Source organism: Aptenodytes forsteri, unplaced genomic scaffold (genome assembly GCF_000699145.1).
Source record: "Aptenodytes forsteri isolate BGI_AS27 unplaced genomic scaffold, ASM69914v1 Scaffold482, whole genome shotgun sequence".
NCBI classification, from domain to species: Eukaryota; Metazoa; Chordata; class Aves; order Sphenisciformes; family Spheniscidae; genus Aptenodytes; species Aptenodytes forsteri.
In genome coordinates this window covers 1634508-1655891 of record NW_008795046.1, presented here as the reverse complement: position 1 = coordinate 1655891, position 21384 = coordinate 1634508, and the positions used below count along the sequence as shown (strand labels likewise).

Sequence of the window (21384 nt, the reverse complement as noted above, 5' to 3'; positions counted from 1 at the left end):
CCCCCCAGCCGAGGGAGGTTACCCCGCCTGCCTCGCGCTCCGTTCCCCTCGGGAGTCCGCACGGGCGCTTGTTTACACCGCACCCCACGCCCCGTTCCTCCGGCCGGGATGTGTTCCCGCTCCGCGGGGGGCTCCAGCCGTGGGGCGGAGGGGGGACGGGGCCGCCGTCCCGCCAAGTACCGCCGGCTGCGCGGAGGAGTCCGGGGGAGCCGGGGGCTGGGGGCTGCTGCCGTGCGGGTGGAAGGGTGTCACGCCGTGGGGCGTGAACGCCTCGTCCCTCGGCGTGCCTGCTCCGGGAGGCAGCCTGCCCGAACGGGACCAGCCAGCCGGCTCGGGGCGAAGCTGGAGTTTCGCTGCGCTGAGGCGGGGGAGGGTGGTTTCCCCGTCCCCCTCCAGCCTCCCCAGCAAGCCTTCAGCCCAGGAAGCTCTCCTTTGGGCAGGCTTCTGCTATTGCCTCCTATCCGAGAATTGTGTCATTTAGATCATTAATCCCTACTCACCGGGGGGGAAAATAGCAACTTGCGGCCTCTGTGGAGGTGACATGAAGTTTGACAATGCCTTATGTAACACTTTTTGGAGAGATTCCTAGCTCTTCCGCTGTGCCCAGTTTTGTTTTTAGAAAGCAAGTGATTTCTCTTCTTTGTAGAGCATCAGACAAACGATCTTTATTTGTGTTTTCACCTGAGTACAATGTCTTATGCTCTGTTCAACTTGGAACGGGGGTACTGCTAGACAGCAAATAAAGCCTACTTTTTTCCAACATGCCTTTTTTTAGCTGAAGATTAGCCTGAGGAGGCTTCTGAACAGTTGTTACAAGGTCTTACCTTTCTGTGTATGTATTGTACTTGTTTTTTATAGCACTCTTAAAATTACTACAGGAAACATTTTCACAGCACTGATTGTCATTTATGTATTCTGGAAGGTATGGATGCCAGGATGGAAATGACAATGAATCAAATGTTTTTTAAACATTCTTAGCTTTTTTAATACAATTTCAGTGCTAGAAGGAACAGAAAGCACTGGGCTAAACAAAGTGCTATGTTAAAACCAGACCTGGCAATTGCCAGCAGGTCAGCACATTTTATTTAATGAAGTCTTCTGGATACAGATTAATTTTCTTTGTACAACATTTATTTTTTTACTTGTTCAGAAATAGAAACAGCGGGAAATTAGATAAATGGATTGAAACGTTGCCTAGTTTCCCTGCAGTTTCTGTAAGTGGCTAGTCTTCTACTTGCTAGACAGCAAATAAAGCCTACTTTTTTCCAACATGCCTTTTTTTAGCTGAAGATTAGCCTGAGGAGGCTTCTGAACAGTTGTTACAAGGTCTTACCTTTCTGTGTATGTATTGTACTTGTTTTTTATAGCACTCTTAAAATTACTACAGGAAACATTTTCACAGCACTGATTGTCATTTATGTATTCTGGAAGGTATGGATGCCAGGATGGAAATGACAATGAATCAAATGTTTTTTAAACATTCTTAGCTTTTTTAATACAATTTCAGTGCTAGAAGGAACAGAAAGCACTGGGCTAAACAAAGTGCTATGTTAAAACCAGACCTGGCAATTGCCAGCAGGTCAGCACATTTTATTTAATGAAGTCTTCTGGATACAGATTAATTTTCTTTGTACAACATTTATTTTTTTACTTGTTCAGAAATAGAAACAGCGGGAAATTAGATAAATGGATTGAAACGTTGCCTAGTTTCCCTGCAGTTTCTGTAAGTGGCTATGTCTTCTACTGAAAAAAAAAAAAGCTAGTTTCACACAGAAAGACAGGGTAGTGATTTGCCACATATTCTTTAGACCCCTACTGCAAAGGTACACTAGGGGGACTAGTTTGGGTTATTTTTTTTTCCCCATTCAGTGGTGAAAATGCACAGACTGTTGTAATAAGATCTGTGAAATGAAGGCTTTTTTCCTCACCTTATAGAGCTCCATTATCATACTGTAAGCTTAAAGGAAAAATCACATGTATGAACTCAGGCGATGAGTTCAGGGCAGGGGGAATCTTCTAACAAAGTCATTCTGCTCCCTGCTGCAAATGGAGATAGGTTATCAGAGGTTAGTTTACTTATAAGAACAAAACAAGTTAACAAAAAAATCCCCCCGAACGTCCTCACTGTGTTGCAGTTTTTTAAAATGGAGAAATGACCAAGGTGGAACAGGTATCTCTAGGCTTCTTGAAAACTGCAAATTGCTGGTAAGTATTCCAAGTTTGAAATGTGAAATTCTTATTGCTTAGGTGTCCTGTGACGGCCCTTGATCAGCAAGGCTGCAAGTCATGTAGAAGCCGCAGTAACTGCAGAGTCTCTGATGGATAATTGGATTGGTAGGTTGTTTTTGATTTTTTTTTTGTGTCTTTTAATTGCCCGCTGTGGTAGCAGGTTCCTTTTCTTCATCCTGTTGATGTTTAATTCTCACAATTTTTGATTTATGTTGTGTGTTGCATCTTTCCTGTTCAAAGTACATACCCCCCTCTCAGTTGCTGGTAAGGAAAGTGTAGCTTGGAGGTATTTGGATGGCAGTATGTAGCAAGATTTTTTTTTTTTTTTTAAATATCTGAAATATGCATGACAACTTTTTTTCTTCTCTGTTTAGATGACATAAAAAGATTATAAGTTTTCTTAGGTCTGCAGAAATATGCACTGGTTTTCTTTGAAGGAGCACTGAAAATAGTACTACTAATATGTTGAATTCCCTGTGCCATCTATTCAGTCTACAGGAATTCCAAAGTACAGTCCTCAGAAAGCTGAAGTGCAGAGCAGTGGTGAATGACTGCATGTCTGTTGGCAGCATGAAGATCTGTCAGAGGCTTGATCTGAAATTTCAGTGTGTAGGACTTAATATTAGCAAAAGTAGTATTCCTTCTGAATGAATTATTTTAGAAAACTGATAAAACTAGGCATCTCCCATGCGCACTTAAATTGCTGAACTGAAATGTTCTTAAATATAATGATTTTGAAGGAACAGTCCTCCAAACTATTACTTGTGTGACTGTTTCTTGCTCAAATGTGTGTTTTTTGTTTTTACCTATAATAAACGATCAGTTGTCAATAGACTCTTACTGGAATACTCTCCTCTTTCATGCTCTTTCTGATTTCTTTTTTGTATGTGTACATTTATAAGAGCAATCTTAAAAAACCAAACATACACAAACCCAACAAAACCCAAGCCATTTTGCCTGATGTTTATAAACTGTTTATAAAGGCTAATAATGGGAAAATTCATAACCTGACTACAAAGTCTTTGCACTATACGCTAAACTTGATCTACATGCAAATTCCTATCGATGATGATGGGAGTGCTTGTCTAGATCCAGAACAGCATTCCTTTTTTTTTTTCCCTTTCTTTTTTTTTCTGGCTTGTATGAAAGCCTATGTTAATGAGCTCTTGCCAGCTTTGATTGAAGACCTTTCATCGTCTGCATTAGAATAAATTTGAAAAGTATCCATTTTAGGGATATGAGATTTCTGGTGTATCTATTTTTCCTATAACCTATGTGTGCTGATAACATTAAGACAAAGATTTGTGTGAGAAGAGGACATAATGGCCAGTGCAAGTTTACAGTTGGTTATTCTTCATGAGTTTGTCTCCATTGTCTCCAGAGTTAGCTGTATTGGTTATTTGCCTAATTCTGTGGCTGAAGAACTTTCTGAAAAGTAGTTTTGTCTAAGGAAACATGCACATATGAGCACATGCACTATTTTTGCTCTGTTAGTTGTCTGGGTTTGGCTCATCTTTCTTTTTGCAGTGAATGCTAGCTTTAAAAAATAATCAGTGTTTGTTATCCCACACTTTGCATAATTTAAGAGCTGGAGAGTCAGAACTACCATCAAGGAAGGTAGTTGTACTTTTCCTTTTTTTGTTTTTTCATTGGATCACTGATTTCCTCTTCCTTGTGGTACACCCACCTGAAGATAAGGGTTAAGAAATGAGCTTTGCACATTGTAGGGATTCATGACTCTGGTGTCACTTGGCTCAGTATGTGAAGGTCTATCCTGTGTCTTGTCAAAGCTTGTTCAATGCATGGCTGTAGAAGGGGAGTAGCAGATACAAACTATTTTATATGGAAGTTGGCGGCACAAAAATGAAGGAGAAAATTGCTAGAAAGGATTATCCTGGCCTTGGTACTGACTTTGAAGCAAAATTGCCAAGGCTGGAATGCTTAAGTGCCATCTGTGTCAGAATTAGAAGCAAACTGTGTAAATTAGTTGCATTACCCGTTTTAATCTGCGGATCAGACCAGGTCTGCTCTAACAATGCTTACAGTAGTATCCACATCACTGTTTCTGGGATATAGCTACTATTTCCACAACAATGGAGTTAACTGGGTAGAAGCTACACTTAAAATTGTCAAGAAGAACCCCAGCAATGTCTATCCAATGTTATAGCAGAAAGCCAGATCTAATTGCATAAGCCTGATGATGGAGGAAGCTGGAAATCTCAGACGGTGCAGGCAGAATGCAGTCTTCCTCACTAACCACATAAGATAGGTACGCTTGAAAATAATAAAAAGAAATAGATGACTTTTTAAGGATAGTGTTCCCGGTCCTTACGCCTCCAATCTCTTGACCAGTGTTACGAGGAGATAGATGCCACCACCACTCTACTCTTCTCCCATGCATTTTTGAGTATTGATGACTCATTTCTGTTATTCCATGCCTATACCAATTTTCTGTCCTCAGAGAATAGTCGCACATCTTGACCCAGACCCTGTGCATGCTGCCTGAGGGGCACCTAGTCAAGGGTCACATCAATTAACAGTGGCTGGCCTTACTGTTTACCCAGGTATCTGTGAACATGATAGAAATCGTAACAATTTTTGATCTGCTGTTGTTTCACAAAACTGCAAGTAGCAGTGCTAACACCAGAACCATAACTTTCTTAAATCAGAAGGACAACACCCGTTATCAGTTAAAACCTGCTTTCACATTCTGGCACACTTTTACAAGAAAACTTACGTTCAGCAAAAACAAATTTTTTTAAGCACCACCCTGTTTCCTTCACCAGAAATTTTCTGCTGCTTAAAACTTCCAGGGAAGTTGAGTTGTCGCTTTCAGTTGCAGCTTTCAATAGTTCCTCTACGGTTTATCCCAGAATGTAATATTTACATGCAAAATGCCACTGTTTCAGTTGTATCATTAGCTTTTGGATTTTATCTCCTGGTAGGCATTTGACAGCTAAGACTTAGGACTAGGAGAAAACTAGAAAACTATGTTATTGAGCAATCTTCATTAAAATACAGAGAAGAAGAATGAAGGACTTTGTTTTTGGGGGGAGGAAGAGGAGAGAAAGGGCAGAGAAGTGAAGGAAAGGAATTGTGGAATTTGATTTTTTTTTTTTTTTTTAAATATGAAACTCTCTGTTTTCTTACAATTTCCAGATGGACTTTTGTACCTGTTTAGGGACTTGGGAATGAATTTGTCTATTTGGAGAAAAGAATGCTTCTCATCCTGGAATAAAAAGTGTTATTGAATGGTGAAATGGGGGGAGCAAGAAGAATTGTGAACTGTTCAAATGAGATGAAGTTTCGAGCTGATATTCAGGCTTTTCAACCCAGCTCCTCCTGCCTAGGCTTCACTTTCCTCCTCTCTCTGACTCCCCTGCTGTGCCCCTGAACCTCAGTCACCTCAGTACTAAATTCCCTTGGTGATTTTTTTCCCTTCTGTCTTCAGTTAATGCTGCAGCTAATCAATACTGCAAATGGAATTTTATGCTCAGAAATTACTGGACTTCAATGTATGAATCTGCTTAATTCAATGTTTTTCAGGCTGAAGGTACTAGAAAGGTGGATAGAAATAAGAAATGAAAACCAATCATTCTAGCATTATTAAATCCCCAAATATATGTTCCTTAGATCATGTTGTTCTTAAGAATATTAGCTTTCATTTGTTTTCTAACAGAAGGGAGTCCTAGGCTTCCTGTTTTTTATAGAAAATGAACTAACATTAACTCTGAGGCTCTGCAAGCAGCAGTTAAATTCTGTATTTCTGTAGTCTCATCTTTTTTCAATCCTAAGACTGGTTCTAGAGTGTGACTCAGATTTAAACACAGGGAGGTTATCATTCATGTAAGACAAGTCTTCTAAGATAAAATATTGGCTGGCGTACTTGAGAATTCTTAAATAAGATAAAGATGGTTCCTACTGCTTTAAAAGGGTACAATTGTCCGTATTTTTGGATTCTTCAATGTTGAGTGTACCGTACAATTAGATGCTGTTTTAACAAAGTAGAGAATTGAAGCCTTGAAGAATGAGGTCCCTGTAAAGGTGGACATTTTTTGTTGTTATTATTGGAATATTTTATAACTTATGTCCTTGATCTTGGTCTTCCAGAGCTCTTTAATATCAACTACATTTATGAGAAATCTGTTCCTCTTCAGTGACTCTTCCAAGTAGTTGAAATCAGCAGGTGATGATGTCATAAACAATTTTTAGTATTAGGAAAGTTGCATGTTGACATTAACTTCCACAAAGCAAAAAATGATCAGTTTAAAGAAATGGTAGAAGCTTTTAGTTTGGGATGTCTTCCTTCATTGAGATTTATGTTGACGAAATGCAGGATGCTACAAATGGAGAAAGAATGGAAAAAAATCGGTACTGATATTGAGTCCACTGAGGATGGGACCCGCTAGTGGCTGAAACAAACCATTTGGTGATGGGCAGGAAAGGGAGGCTTTTGTACCTGATGTTGTTGATTTTATACCAAGTTTTTCAGACTACTATCCAGAATGCAACCAAACCAATAATTTGGTCTATACTATTACCTCAGAGAGCAACAATAAAATGTACAAGCTGAGAACGTTTGAGATGCAGCTGTATTCAACTCGTTGTCCAGCAATCGTCTTGCAGTTTAGATGACTTTAAGAAAGAAGCAATGCATGGGAATAAATTCACATCCTTCCATAGTTGCTCTCAGACCTCAGGTGTGAAGAGGAGAGTATACCAACAGTGGCTTAAGTTACTACATTTCCTTCCAAACATTGCAGTCTGCCTCCGTTTTCTCTGGTTCTCACTGTAATGCTAGTGCAGCTTCAAGGTTGCTAGATTAAAATAGTGGCTTCTAGCAAACTTCTGGGGTCATTCAAACTCACATTGTTTAGATTAGCGATGCAGATCCTTCATCATTGGAACACCTCCTTTCAATATGAAGGCATTCCTTTGGGAGTGATTCCTCTGTGACCAAAATCAGATCGCTTTCCAGCTGCTTTGGACAGCAGAGAACCATGCACAGTACTGCCTTGCAATGTGGTTATCAATCTTGGAATTTACATCTCTGGTGTTGGTACCCAGAGCCTTGCCCCTTGCTTTTGCATGCCCCACTGGGGCAGTTGGACATAAAATCTCAACTTATTCATACTGCCAGTGGCCACTGCTCTCACGCCAGTGCTCATACCTGGCACCTGAGGTATATCAAACTCCATCATATACTGGAAACGTCTGAAATACTGTTCAGTAAGCTTAGATCTTGATTTATATTACAGTCGCAATGTGAATAACTGCGCACAGTTGGTGAATGGGCTGAGAAGAAAGATGTTCCTAACATTTTTTCTTCATCAAAATGAGCAAAAACAGTAATATTGTGCCACTAGTATGTAAGGAACTGAAATTGATGACAGTATTTTTCATATGCAGAATAGCTTTGCCAATTCTCTAGTCTTAGGCACGTTGTGGAAATAAATCCATAGGTTCTTGAATGCTTTACAGAGCAGGTTAGAGTGAGGAAAATGACGCTGTAGAAAGATAAACTGATGCACTGCAGGTGAAGTGATTTGAGCAAAGTTTCCCAAGTGGTTAGTCAAAAAGCAAAGAGCAGAATTCTGGTTTCCTGAAAGAGTCACTGTCCTGTGCTTTAAGCATGTGAAAACACCACTGTCTTTAGCAAGAACTATTGCTTAATATAGTTGTGCCTTAGATGATAAAACCAAGTCCCTGATGATACTCGGCGTTTAACAATTATTTTTATGTAAATATACAGAATATATGTGCATCTTAAAACAAACAAACAAATTTAATTGACAACTGGATAAATGACAAAATAAACCCATCATAGTAGAATTTAGATACTCTTTGTTGATTTAGAGGCAACGCTGTGACCAAAGGAAGAAAGGAATGTGTTTTACTTCTCAAAAATAGAAAAGAGTACAACATTTAAAGGAGAGGGAAATAGGAGAATGCTCGAAGGAGTAAATAAATATATCTTGGTCTTTAAAGGTTGTAGGTTACTCTTCTTTAAATAGATGGAGTTTTATCTATGGCCAGGTGGTGCTAACAACCTGGAGAGGGAAACTGGCACAGGCCACTGCCACTTAGCAGAAGTCACCATAAATGAGCATTAAGGAGACCAGAGTCTCCACTGAATTATTGACACATGCTAACTGGGTTAAAAATGCAGCACTTTGTTGATGACATCATTTTATATCAGTTTTGACGAGCGATAAGCAGGGGCAGGCACAGCATCTGTCTGAATAGAAGGCTACTGCCATGTTCGTATGACATGTATCCCACTGTGCTGCTGGGCAAATTTGTTCAGGGTGAAGGGGTGGAGAGAAATGAAGAAGAGAGAGAGAAACAGCAGTGAGGTAAATCCATATTCAATGGGTGTCTGAAGGTGGGGTAGCATCATACAGAACAAATTTTTCAGATGTCCTTTTTGTCTTAAAGCTCTTCAGATTTTTCATAGGTGAGGTTCTTCCCTTTCTGTTCTCAGACTAAAAAATACCGTATTATACATCAGTAATAAAGATTTCTGGACCTGCAGTTAGTATCAAGAATTCTCTGAAATAATTAATTTTGCAGCATATTTTATTTTCTGTGTTTGGGTTTTGTTCCTCAGTTTCATTTGTCCTGCAATTGGACATTGGTATATTGAGAAAGGCCCGAGTTTGATTTCTTTAATTTTTTTTTCTTCTTTCTTTTCCTTTTTTCCTAGGCTTTCATATTTTAAGTTGCTACATATGAAGGTAATATGATTTGGGAAAGCATCTTGACTTTTCTGGTTGAAATAGTGGAATTGCGAATGTAGTATAGAAAGCTGATATTTATTCATGTTACTAAAATGCCTAGAGGCCTTGGTTGAGAGAGGGCTCCCTTCACGCTGTGTGACGCACAAATACACAGACTCCATGTGTACCTTAGAGGTACTTTGTGGAATAGGAAGGCTGGTATAAAACAGCAGTATAAACACTGGTGCGTGGCTGGAAGTTTTCTGACACCGCACTGCTTTCAGAGAATCACAGAATGGTTGAGGTTGGAAGGGACCTCTGGAGGTCATCTGGTCCACCCCCCTTGCTCAAGCAGGGCCACCTAGAGCAGGTTCTGCAAGACTATGTCCAGTTGGCTTTTGAATATCTCCAAAGATATTCTATATCTTTGAATATCTCCACAACCTCTCTGGGCAACCTGTGCCGTTGCTCAGTCACCCTCATGGTAAAAAAGTGTTTCCTGATTCAGGTTCAGAGGGAACCTCCTGTGTTTCAGTTTGTGCCCATTGCCTCTTGTCCTGTCACTGAACACCACTGAGAAGGATCTGGCTCCATGTTCTTTACACCCTGCCTTCAGATACTTATTTTTTACATTCCGCACCGGTTTCAGCTCCAGGTGGGTTCTGGCTTTCCTGACTGCATTTCTGCACGCTCAGGCAGCGTCTCTATATTCCTCCCAGGGTACCTGTCCCTGCTTCCACCTTTTGTATACTTTCTTTTTGTGTTTGAGTTTTGCTGGGATCTCCTTGTTCATCCATGTAGGCCTCCTGGCATTTTTGCCTGACTTCCTGCTCGTTGGGATGAAAGGTTCTTGAGCTTGGACGAGGTGATCTTTGAGTATCAATCAGCTTTCTCGGACCCCTCTTCCCTCCAGGGCCCTATCCCATGAGACTCTTGCAAGCTGATCCCTGAAGAGACCAAAGTCTGCTATCCTGAAGTCCAGGGCTGTGATCTTGTTTTTTGCCCTGCTCCCTCCTCTCAGGATCCTGAATGCCACCATGGTCACTGCAACTTAAGGCTGCCTTTGACCTTCACATCCCCAAGGAGCCCTTCCTTGTTTGTAAGTATAAGGTCCAGCACAGCACCTCTCATTATTGGCTCCTCTATCACTTGGGTAAGGAATTGGTCATCAGTGTTCTCCAGGAATGCCCTGAATTGCTTATCCCTGGCTGTGTTGTCCTTCCCGCAGATACCAGGGTGGTTTAAGTCCCCCATGAGGACCAGGGCCTGTGAATGTGAGGTTGCTTTTACCAACCTCAGTCTGCCTCATCCACTTGTTCTTCCTGGTCAGGTGGCCTGCAGCAGATGCCCACTACAATGTCACCCATACTGGTCTGCTCTTTAATCCTTACCCATAAGCTCTCAGTTAGCTCATTGTCCGTGCCCAGGCAAAGCTCCATGCATTCCAGCTGTTCTCTCATATAAAGGGTGACTCCACCTCCTTGTCTTTCCGACATGTCCTTCCTAAAAACTTGTATCCCTCCATTGCAGCACTGTAGTCATGCAAGCCATCCCATCATGTCTCATCATCCCAACAAGATCATAGCCATGAAACTGCACACAGATCTCTAATTCCTTGTGTTTATTATCTTCGTGTTTATTCATGCAAAAAAAAAAAAATTCCACAAATGATGGAAGCAATTCAGATAAAAGCACTGTTTATGCCAATATAACTGTGACTACTGTGGCAGCTTCTGCTAGCCAAGTTACGTCAATCAACAGTCACTCTTCACACCATCAACCAACATAGCTGGGGTGTCAGAAATTCCCAAAGCAAGAAACCATTCCTGCCCAAAAGAGCTTACAAAATACAGAAGTAGGAGTGTGCCGAAGTGTTTGAAAACTGACTGTTTGTACTTTCCTTTTTTTAAAATTTTTTTTTATATTGTACTTTTAATCTCAATAGTTTGTCATTTGAGTAATACTGGCTTATTTATTGATGGGTTTGTTTGTTAAAATGTCTTTGGAAAAAAAATGTGTATTCCTGTGTTGTGATCTACTGGAAGCAGCAACATGGGACAGTTCTGAAAAAAATCACTATAGTTCTGGGAGACAACTGGTTTTCTCTGTCAGGTTACATTTTTTTTTAATTGATGTGGTATTTTAAGTACATTTTTATATTTGTCTTGAAAGTGCTGAAATAAAATCTTACAATAATATATAACACCAATTTTTTTGGACTAACCAAACAGAAACCTTTAGCAGGATGGAGACAGATCCCACTGCACCAGCTATGTGACGGTAATTTATGAAGGTGAAATGCATCTAACATGGCAGGAACTGAGTCATCCATCACAGATAGCAAGAAATCCAAGTTCCCTTGTGTTTTTGTGTCTTTCTCTTTACCTGTATTCACCATGCATATCTGAGTTTGTGATACAACTTTTTTGATCACCAAGAACTCGTTCTATTTGGTCTGTTTGGAGTCAGGTACAGCTATCGTTTTTAGGACTTAGTATCTTTGATTAATCAGAGCAAAATGGAATTTCTGGTGACGTTTTAGTGGATTGAGCACTGGTATTCTAGCAGGCGAGAGATAACATTATTAAGAGTGAGAAGCATTTTCAGGAGCTGTTTGTAATGCCGACTTCAGTCTTTGTAGTGAGATATCACTCTCTAATTGTTCAGGTTGTCTCAGGTCCATTTTCGAATCCTCTCTGCTTTTGGCCAAGGAGATTGTTAGATGATAACCCTCTAATATTTTCGTTAGATATTCCTGTCAAATGTCGACCTGGCAGCCAACTTCGATGCTTTTTTTGCCGACCGGAACTCTTATCTAGAGTCGACTGTGGTAACCCAGTGCAAATTCCCACTAGTAACCAAGCCTGCTAAACTAGGCTGAACAATGGGAGGACATGAAACCTGTGTTCCTTGCTTTTAACTAGCTTCTATTCCTTTCTCTATCAAGTTCAAGTCCCTAATTTTTCAAGGCCTTACTGAAAACCCCAGTGGGAATGTTTCTGCCAGGTTCGGAGGGCTTCAAGCTGGGCCCTTAATGAGCTGAACATTAAATACCGAAGTGAAAAACTTTGCCATTCTTGCTTTACTTTTCCTATGAGCTGTCTCACTGAAATCAGTGCTGCTAATAGTGGAGTGAGTGAGGTACTAACCAATATAGATGAGGATCTGTGAGAATCCTGCTCTTTGAGATTGGCTCTCCATCTATCAGATACCAGTGTTTGCTGTGGTGGAATACTGGCAAGCATACAGTGATGCTTCTGGATGGCATGAAGTTCTCAGTAGCGATCCCAGCGTTGATCTATGTTAGTAGTATTAGACACCCCAAATGAACGTGAATGTAGCAGATAATGCTTTGTGATGAATCTTTTTGCATAAGTCTTTCCTGTTAGCTGTGGCTAAAGAGCCACAAAGCACCCTAAAAAAAGAAAATGGAATTCAGCAGGGCATGTAATGGACAAACTTAAACAAATTACAGCTTTGTATCTAGCATCTTGACTGTCTTGGGCATATATGCCTTTGGAAATGCAGTAATGGGAACTGCAAAGGAAAAACACTTTATTCTCAGTAAGGATATAAAAGCTTTTCTTATGGTGGTATAGAACAAAAAAATTCTGCAGTCTTAATTTAAGAAAAGCAACAGGAATTTCAGTTGGAAAAGTATTAGTGTTGAAAGTAACCCAGCTCTACCAGGATCTCTCAATATACAGTAATGTAGTATTCCTTTGCTGTTCTAGTACTGCAGAACCTGTTTTGATGTGTCACTAAGATGGGAATGAAACCACAGTATACAAAACTGAAGTATCAGCCAGCCATCCGTCCATTTTGCTACCAAATTCTGCATCCTCTTTTCTTGTTTTCTTTCACTGAAACAATGGCTCTTTTATATCTTGGCACGTTAATATTTGTAAAGTGTTTTTGAAAGATGAAATGCACCAGAAAGGTGCTAAGTATTCTTGCTTTCATTTAGAACTAATTTTCATTCAAGATGTTCTTGTCATGGCTTATACTTGGTGTGAAAACTGGAGGGGATGCTGTGATTTTAAGAATTTTGGGCTTACTTGTTTTGCTGGCAGAACACAAATATAGATATGAGAGGTTTTGCTCTAATTCTGTGGCTCAGGAGTAGCTTTTTGATGCAGATGAGGATCTGTATTCTAGAAGCTGCTTTGCTAATGGCTGGCATAGAAGTATATCTGAGATTACTTGTTATTTCTAGAATGCAGATTGGGATGTGGTCAGTGCATTTAATTCATCTCTCTAAGCATCGCTGAATGTCCAAGGTGCTGTCATACTTGTAGGGTTTTTTCTTTCCTCTCCCTGCATGTCTGTAGCTAACAGGTAGACTGAAGTTTCGGATTCTTAGATATTTATTTCTTTAAAAACACTGAATATTCAAATAAAGGAGAGATTCTTTACCCAGGCTTGGCACAGTTAGTGCAAAAATTTCTTACCATTGTTAAACTACAGATGGGAGGAAGAAGTTCTGCAAGAACCTAATTAAAACAGTGACACATCTAACTGTCTGTCCCCTGTTTATATATAATAAACTAAAAATTAATAGATGCTCTGGATCTATTAGGAAAAACTTCCTTTGAGGTGAAGATAAGAATGGGTTGTTACATAGTCAAAATTCTCATCTTTAAGGTCATTAACTCCTATGAAATTATTTAGAATAAATGGTGATCTGTAGACAACTTCTAAGGTTCTTAGTTCTTGACTGACTAGGAAATGCAGACTCATATGTTATTTTTCCATCTGCATGTGCATCTGTAAAACATTCAGGCATTCACAAACTGACACCACTGATTTGAAATAAAGTGTAAACTGATACAGGTCTACTTTCTGTAAATACAACTTAGGAAATTATATTAGGCGTATTGCAGAGCCATTGAGGCTTGCTCCAACTATATAGGAATGTAATGGCATGACACCAGTTGACTTGAATTTTGGAACAGGACTTGAATACATGATCCTAAAAAGCTCCAAGAACTGTTTTCTTTGGCTCTGAGTGGTATTCATTACCTCTTAAGTTTTGCCTTCAGTAGTTGTCTTTATTCAAGTGAATATTTGCTTACCATAAGAAGTGATGACTTACTTCACAGGACAAATGAAAGACTTAGATGGTATTATATCTCCATGCGTCTTTTCAGTATTGTGGGAAATTTCATGTCATAAGAAGCACATTTCCCCCTGTACAAATGTGAAATTGTGTTGTAAATGAAATATCTTAATTACTGCTCAGCTTTGCTAAGCTTTTTACTTGAGTCAGCAACTGCCTTGCTGAAAAGTACCATAATTTTGAAGCAGAAATTTAGGACTGAAGATTTTAAACCAATTTCTTTCTTCCTCATCATTAAGAGAATAGTGGTTTAGCAGTCAGGAAGAAGAGCATTCTGGTTTTATAAACAGTATTTAAGTTCTTGTATTAGTAGATTAGAACAGCATGTTCATGTTTCTCCTCCACCTCCTCACTGACTCTCTCACTTGTGGTTTTGTTTCTAGTTTTTGGACCCCACCTTCCACTTTGGAGCTGCAAAACTAATCAAGTTTTGATCCACATTTTGGATCAAATGTGTGTGTGTGTCTCTGGGAAAGAAGGGTTGCCTTGAGACAAAAAGTTTGCAGTTGATGACTAAAAAAAAAAAAAAGTTGATGGCAAGCTAGGTGTTTGGGGATTTTTTTTTTATTTATGCATGAAAGTGTATTCTGAAAAGTGTTCTTCAAAATTGAGAAGTGTGCATGTGTCTGTAGTGATGTCTGTAATTTCAACGGAGGTGAGGTGGCATGATGACCTGCATAAGATTTGTGGGCTACTTGGTCAAATCTTTTAATTGTCTGCTTAGGGTTGCACAGAGCATCAATTTCTGATTTTATCTGGAGCCCAGATTAAAATCCTAATTTGTACTATGTATAAATTGAGCAGTTTTCCATAAACAATTTTCCTTAACTATAGTCTTCATTTTGAGTTAGGCTGTGAGATGTTTACACACTGTAGTCTGTAATGAATGTTCTGAATATTGTCAGTGAAAACTGGTGGTGTTATTTGAGAGTGATTACTCCTTTGTTGCATCCCCAAATGTGTGGTGACTGCTGATTGCTATACTTGACCTGTTTCCTCTATGCTTCAGCTATATTACCCTGTTTTAGCCACTTGTTTTCCTTAATCGTACCTTTGGATTGTGTGAGTACCTTGCGACAGGCATAGTTTCTTCATTAGGTATTTGCACCATGGTTATCACAGCAAAACCATGGGTCTTTGGTGATGCCTGGCAACCACAGTCCATAATTCCCAGTATAGTGCTCAATACTTAAAGCATTACACAGTTGGACAAGACTGGCAGGACTCATTAAAAACACACTCTTACCCTAAGGCTACTGAATGTACCTTTAAAGCATACCTTAGATTCTCTCTTAACAAGTGAGAGGGTTTTTCTGTTTGCCATTCATAACTACAGGGAACTCTAGTCTTCAGATAGCACTGGTAATAATAGCTACAACATTAAAACGAAGATGGAGGTACTAAAAGCAAAGAGAGAGGATGGAAAAACCATTCTGTAATCCTCTGGGATAATGGTCTTAAGCCACATGTCCTTGTGATTTATGCACTTGTTTTTATTTGTCCTCTTTGACAGAAAGCTTTGTGAAGAGATTTGATAATAGCCTGTTCAGTATGATTGTAGTCTCTTGTATTGATGTAATAAAAAAATAATTTTGGACCATTTATGGGTTTAGTCATTCTTGCTGTATGCATTTTACCTCTGATCTCATCTTCAATAGCTTAGATGGAGCTAGATAAAGACTTTCTGCTAACATAGTTCTGTCCCATGGTGATACTAAGTAGAAATATCTTCCATTCTGTAAGTAAGAAAGATACGCGTGTACTGTACCTGCAGTGTATATATGTGTCGTTGGCATATGTGAATATAGGTTGGTAGAATTTGCAATTTTGTGTACTTTCAACAAATATTGCAACCAGTATACGCCTATATTAAGATAAACAATCTAAAGCAAAGGAAAAAATTGGAAAAATAGAATTTATTTCTTTAACTTGCAAACTTTACCGCAGCCTAAGTTTTACAGTAATAAATGTTGCAGTGATAGAACCTATAAAGAATGGATGTGAGTTTCAGATCTTAGACAGCTAGCTTATTCCAAGAGCTAGGCACTTGAGTAGCTGAAGAGAGCATATGTGGAAGAAAGGTAACATGCTGGAGCAGGGAACTAAGAGATTAAGCCATTGCTGTTTGCTGTTTTTGAGGTGGAAATCTATCTGAGAGGAATTTTTATGGAAAGGAATTTCTTCTGGAAAGAAATACAAATAGTGCTTTTATCTTGCTGCTTCTGTGACTGTGCATCTTCTCACTACATTAAAATGTTACCTTTGTTTTTTAACCATAACCTTGTAATGAAAAAAGTTGTTCTAGAGCGAGTCTTTTATGTCCTCTAAACTGAGTTGGCTTCCCTGCTGTGACTTCAATAATGCATCATTTCATAAGTTCAGAGGATTTAATGTGTTTCGGGTGAATTTGTGGGTTGCTGTTAGATGGTGAAAAGGAAAATAGCTATAACGGATTGGATGCAAAGCTGCTTCCCCAGCTTCTTTTCCATCCCACCCACTAACATGCAGAAGCATCTGTCTCTCATCTCCTCTTTGCCTGGTGCTATGTGTGAGTGCATTTTGACAAACATTTTATGAACAGAGATCTTTGGAAAACCTATGAGACGGAATAACAGTGGTGAGAAATGCAAGTAGTTCTGTCTTACTAGATAGCTACTTGTGCAATAGAGGGTGATGCTATAGCAAATAAAAATATTTCTATAGTAAATGTTATCCCAGGAAATGAACCTGTCTTTTCTAGCTCTACTGAAATACAGCATCTCTAAATTTATAACAGTTACTTACAACTTAATAAAAATGCAGGGGATTTTGGCCTGTATTCTTCATAGAAGTTAGAAGACGCTTTTCTTTTTGTAAGGTTTCATGAATATATATTCTACCTTTTGAGTTATCTGAATGCTGTGTAAAAGAGGAAGTTTTTCAGTTAAGACACTTTCAAGATTATGATCATGTTGTGACAACTCAAATGGCTTTATTTTTAAAATTTCAGACTTTGTATATTTGCAGATAGGAATTATGACTGAAATCTTTTCCATATCTGGAGGAAAGATTGGTGGTGTGCAGAAATTCATAGTAACTTAGAGTAGTTTTCCAAGTATGCCTGATACATGTATTGCTTCACTTCTTGGAACATGTGTGTATGTGGTGCTTCCACATGGGAGGATAAAAGGGGTTTTTTAAACCCCTACATTTTATTTTGTTGTGTGAACTTGCTGCAATGATTTTACTTGTTACTTTCTCCGCTGGCGTAAGGAGTTTTTTAGGTAACGTTTATGACTGGAAAGAATGAAGTAGTGTGCTCTGAAAACACCCCCAAATCTTTTATAAGTAACGTTACAATTTATAGCATAGATGAAGCCTTAAATGATTTTGCTAACATCATGCAATCGGAGGATTGTACTCATTTGAATTGGCTCTAATAGCTGTCTGTGTCTGGTAAGGAACTGGCAAAAAGGAGAGCCAAGCAGTACTGGGGAATTCTGGAATAATATCCAAGACATAACTAAGTTGGCCGTTGGGTGCTTTGTTTATGCATGTGTTGATGTGAAATGTATTCCTGGCCTAATAGGGTAAACCAGTATGAATCCTTACTGGCTTCTTCTGTATCCACTTGGTTTGCCTAGATCTGTCCAGATTTTCATATTTTCAGCAGCTCATAAGCAAAAAAGTTTGTAAAGCTGAACTGAGATGAGGATGCTGGGGACGTAGAAACTTTTATATAGGGTACGCGTATGTTCTGCAAGTTGCATGCTTCTGGCTTCAGAAGGGTTTTTTGAGCATGGAAAATAGTAAAACAGTAAGAGAATGGCAGCCATGTAAAACCAAATGCTTTTTTTGTTCCTTGATGAGTGTCCTTTTGCATTTATATACTAGAAGCATGTTATTACTCTATGTATATTTTAAATCAACTCTTTGCTTGTTTGTACTGTTATAATGCACTTTGAGGTTGGAAAGAAGTGCTACGTAAATTCAATCACACTTAAAACCAACCAAACAAAAGAAGTTGATAGCTATAAAACTCATCCTTTGTCAGGTACCTGGTAGATCTGTTTAGTGTGAGAACTGTGTTAACTTCTTGGGAAGGTTCTCTCTGCACCAGAACCCCCCATTCAGTCTGTTTCAATCTCAACAGGCAGTAGAATTTCTAGCCACACAAATCCAGTGGAACCAAAAGGGGTCCACATAGATAGCTGAGATACTCAAAGTCCAAGCATTTCATGTGACTGGCTAGGAGATCTGACTATCAAGTTTAAAGGACTTCATTTACAAATCTGTCCAAACCCTTGGTAACAATAAAATGACTCTCCCTTGCTTCACTGACAGGCTTGCAAGGTTCTTTAGTGTACAGGTGACTCCTGGTAAGAAGAAACCTTGCCATCCTACCGAAGCCTGGGGAGAACATTTTGTGGACTTCTCTAAAATGCTGTAGTAGTGGTTTGGTTTAATTGACTTCATACTTCTACTTACAAATCTGTCCAAACCCTTGGTAACAATAAAATGACTCTCCCTTGCTTCACTGACAGGCTTGCAAGGTTCTTTAGTGTACAGGTGACTCCTGGTAAGAAGAAACCTTGCCATCCTACCGAAGCCTGGGGAGAACATTTTGTGGACTTCTCTAAAATGCTGTAGTAGTGGTTTGGTTTAATTGACTTCATACTTCTACTTTAAAAAAAAAAAAAAAAAGTTGTCTGAAGGTTTGACCACATTAATGTGATTAAACTTTGATTGTTTGAGGGGAAGAGGTTGGTAGGCTTCCTCATTGATTTGTAATTTTTATTTTTGCAAATGCACTTCTTTACTATTGTGTCTATGTAAGATGCTTTTTGTTTTTGTTAGTTTATTTTGATACTTTTTTGCATTCAGTGTTATTCAGATTGATCCACTTCTGTTTTTCTGCTTCTTACAATTGTAATATTGAAACTGACTGTTGTCCAGAGTATATTTGCTTTTGTATTGTCCATCCTTCAAAATGTTAGCCTGACAGTAAATTGTGCAGTGTTTTGTTTTCCCCCTAGGGGTAGTTGCAGAGATTAGCAGGACAATGAAATAGTAGGGGAAAGCATCTGGAAGGCAAGACTTTCCAGATGGATATCCTGTTGAGATATAATAGGGGTTATGCTTGGTATATTTTGTTTTGTTTTGTTTTTCAAGACAGTAGGGTGCAAAAATTTTGCTCTTAATTTCTTAGTCTTTTCATTTTTATTTTTTCATAATGAGATGTTTACTAACGCCAGAGGAGTTAATCTGATAATCTAGCCTGATGGAACCAGGCTGTAGAATTCCAGCAGCTATTCCTGGCTCCAGGAATTAAGAGTCCATAAATAATGGTTAAGCTATATCTAATGCTGAGTTTTTCAATCTTTATTTTTAAGATTTTGAGTCATGAAGAAGGTACCACATTTCATGGTTTGACCCACTGATTGTTTTGTCTTGTATTGTCAATTGTGTTTCCTGGTTTCTTCCCCAGGTATTTCTGTAGGAAGCCAATTGATCAGTATGGACTAAAAGCACAGACCATTCAGAAAATAGAGTGCAAAAGTGCCCAGCTGACCTTGAGAAAATGTTTAAAGAGCATGAATTAAAAGAAAGATTATGGGAGCTCAAAAGACTGGATAGCTATTCCTATACTGAGGTTAGTAGTAGCAAATCTCGAATGGCACAAACGATCACAATTTTTCAAAGAAGCTTAAGAATATGGTAGCACATTTTATTAGTAGCTCTCTGAATACAGTAGGTCAGTTGGCATAAGAAAAGAGTTCACATTTCTCAACAAAACAAAAGATAACTATATCAAACAGATGTTCAAAGAATGGGAGCCAGCTAAAAGTTTCAAATTAACTTCTCTAGCGAGATTAAAAACTATACACTACTTGGAATTCTTCTTTCCCCCCCCGCACTTCTAAAATTCCTTGTTGCTTTTTGGCTGGCCCAAGATTTAGTATTACCAGTAAAAGAAATTCATTGTCTTCCCACAAGATGACTTATCATTGAAGTAAAAGCATAGGTGACGTTTCAATAAGAGTTCTTAAAAATCTCTTTATTGAGATTTAAACTAACCTGTCCTATCTTGGGAAATAAGCAAATTCTTTTTCCCTGTAAGTTTAACCCATTTCTTCTCTAACCCAAGCAATAACCTGATATTTTTCTGAACAAAGTAAAAATCAATAACTGAACTCGGACAATCTGCTCCCTTAATAACTGCAGAGTCTACTGTTCCTTTCCTGCATTGACAGCATTAAGCTGCAATACAGGTCCTTTTCTGTTTATAACAGAAGATAATTTATAATTTCAAATGAGTTTTCAGGAAGATTTTATGATAATTGGTCACTTCGGTTATATGGTTGCCTGGATGATTTTTATAGGAGCATGAGATAAATGAGGGAAGAGGAGAAAAAAAGGAAGACTACAAGACTGGCTAGATCCCAAAGCATCTCAGACTTAAGTGTTCTGTTTTTGGGGTAGGCATCTGACTAGAGCCACCCCCAGCTGACATCTGTGGAGTGTGTGATCAGCTTTCAGCTATCCCTGAAACTCACTACTGAAGCACGGATCTCAGTCAGCATCAATCTCAGAAGATCAGTACTCATCTGTTACCCTCGAGATTTAGTAGTAAGTAAAACTGCACTAAGGCACATTTCTGTGGAATTCTTTTCAGATCCACTGACACTATTAACTGCTTTCTAGCACTGTTAAAAACTTTAAAATATAGAGGATTAAAAAAACCACAAGTTCCTCCTTGAGCTTTTCATGGAGTGGTCTATTATGCAAGTCTTTTCCCTGTCCATCTTCCCAGCACACACATGATTTTTGGTAGTATTTGGGAGTCTTCTCTTAACAAGCTGTGTGAGTGTTTCCTAGGAATGGCAGCAGATGATACCCTCTAACAGAGATTTTTTTTTTTCCAAAACTGGTCTCCTTCCGATCTAAACAGTTGCACTGTTCATGTTTAAAAAAAAATTGTATTTAGTTCTGTCTGCATGCGAATGGAAAACATTGAGCTGGGTTTTGGTTTGTGTTTAAAACTTTAAAGGGCTGACAAAGGAGTAAGTTTGTTTCAGAAATGGAGTAACTCCTGGATCAAGCCAAAAATACTTTTTGGCATATCTTTTAGCTTCATATTTTGTGTGCTAGAGCCATTCCATGCCTTGCCTCTGTCATGAGAGATGGTACACTAGCTTACAGAACAAGGATTACTTTGCACCTTCTCTATTAAATTTGCAAACACAAACGAGGGGGTAGGGGGGGAGATTAGTCGCTTCATCTTAAAAGAAATTTAGATCGTCAGTGGCTGTAAATTACTGCTTTTTTTTTTTTTTT

The 21384-nt window shown here is 38.9% G+C and overlaps 1 long non-coding RNA gene across 1 annotated transcript in view; it reads left to right on the top strand.

Annotated features, from left to right (window-relative positions):
* The window catches only part of LOC103897054, a 154847-nt gene that overhangs the window by 340 nt on the left and 133123 nt on the right, over nt 1-21384 (top strand). Inside the window, exon 2 of the long non-coding RNA XR_657462.2 lies at nt 2248-2334. This is a non-coding gene — a long non-coding RNA (uncharacterized LOC103897054). The remainder of the gene's footprint in view (nt 1-2247; nt 2335-21384) is intronic.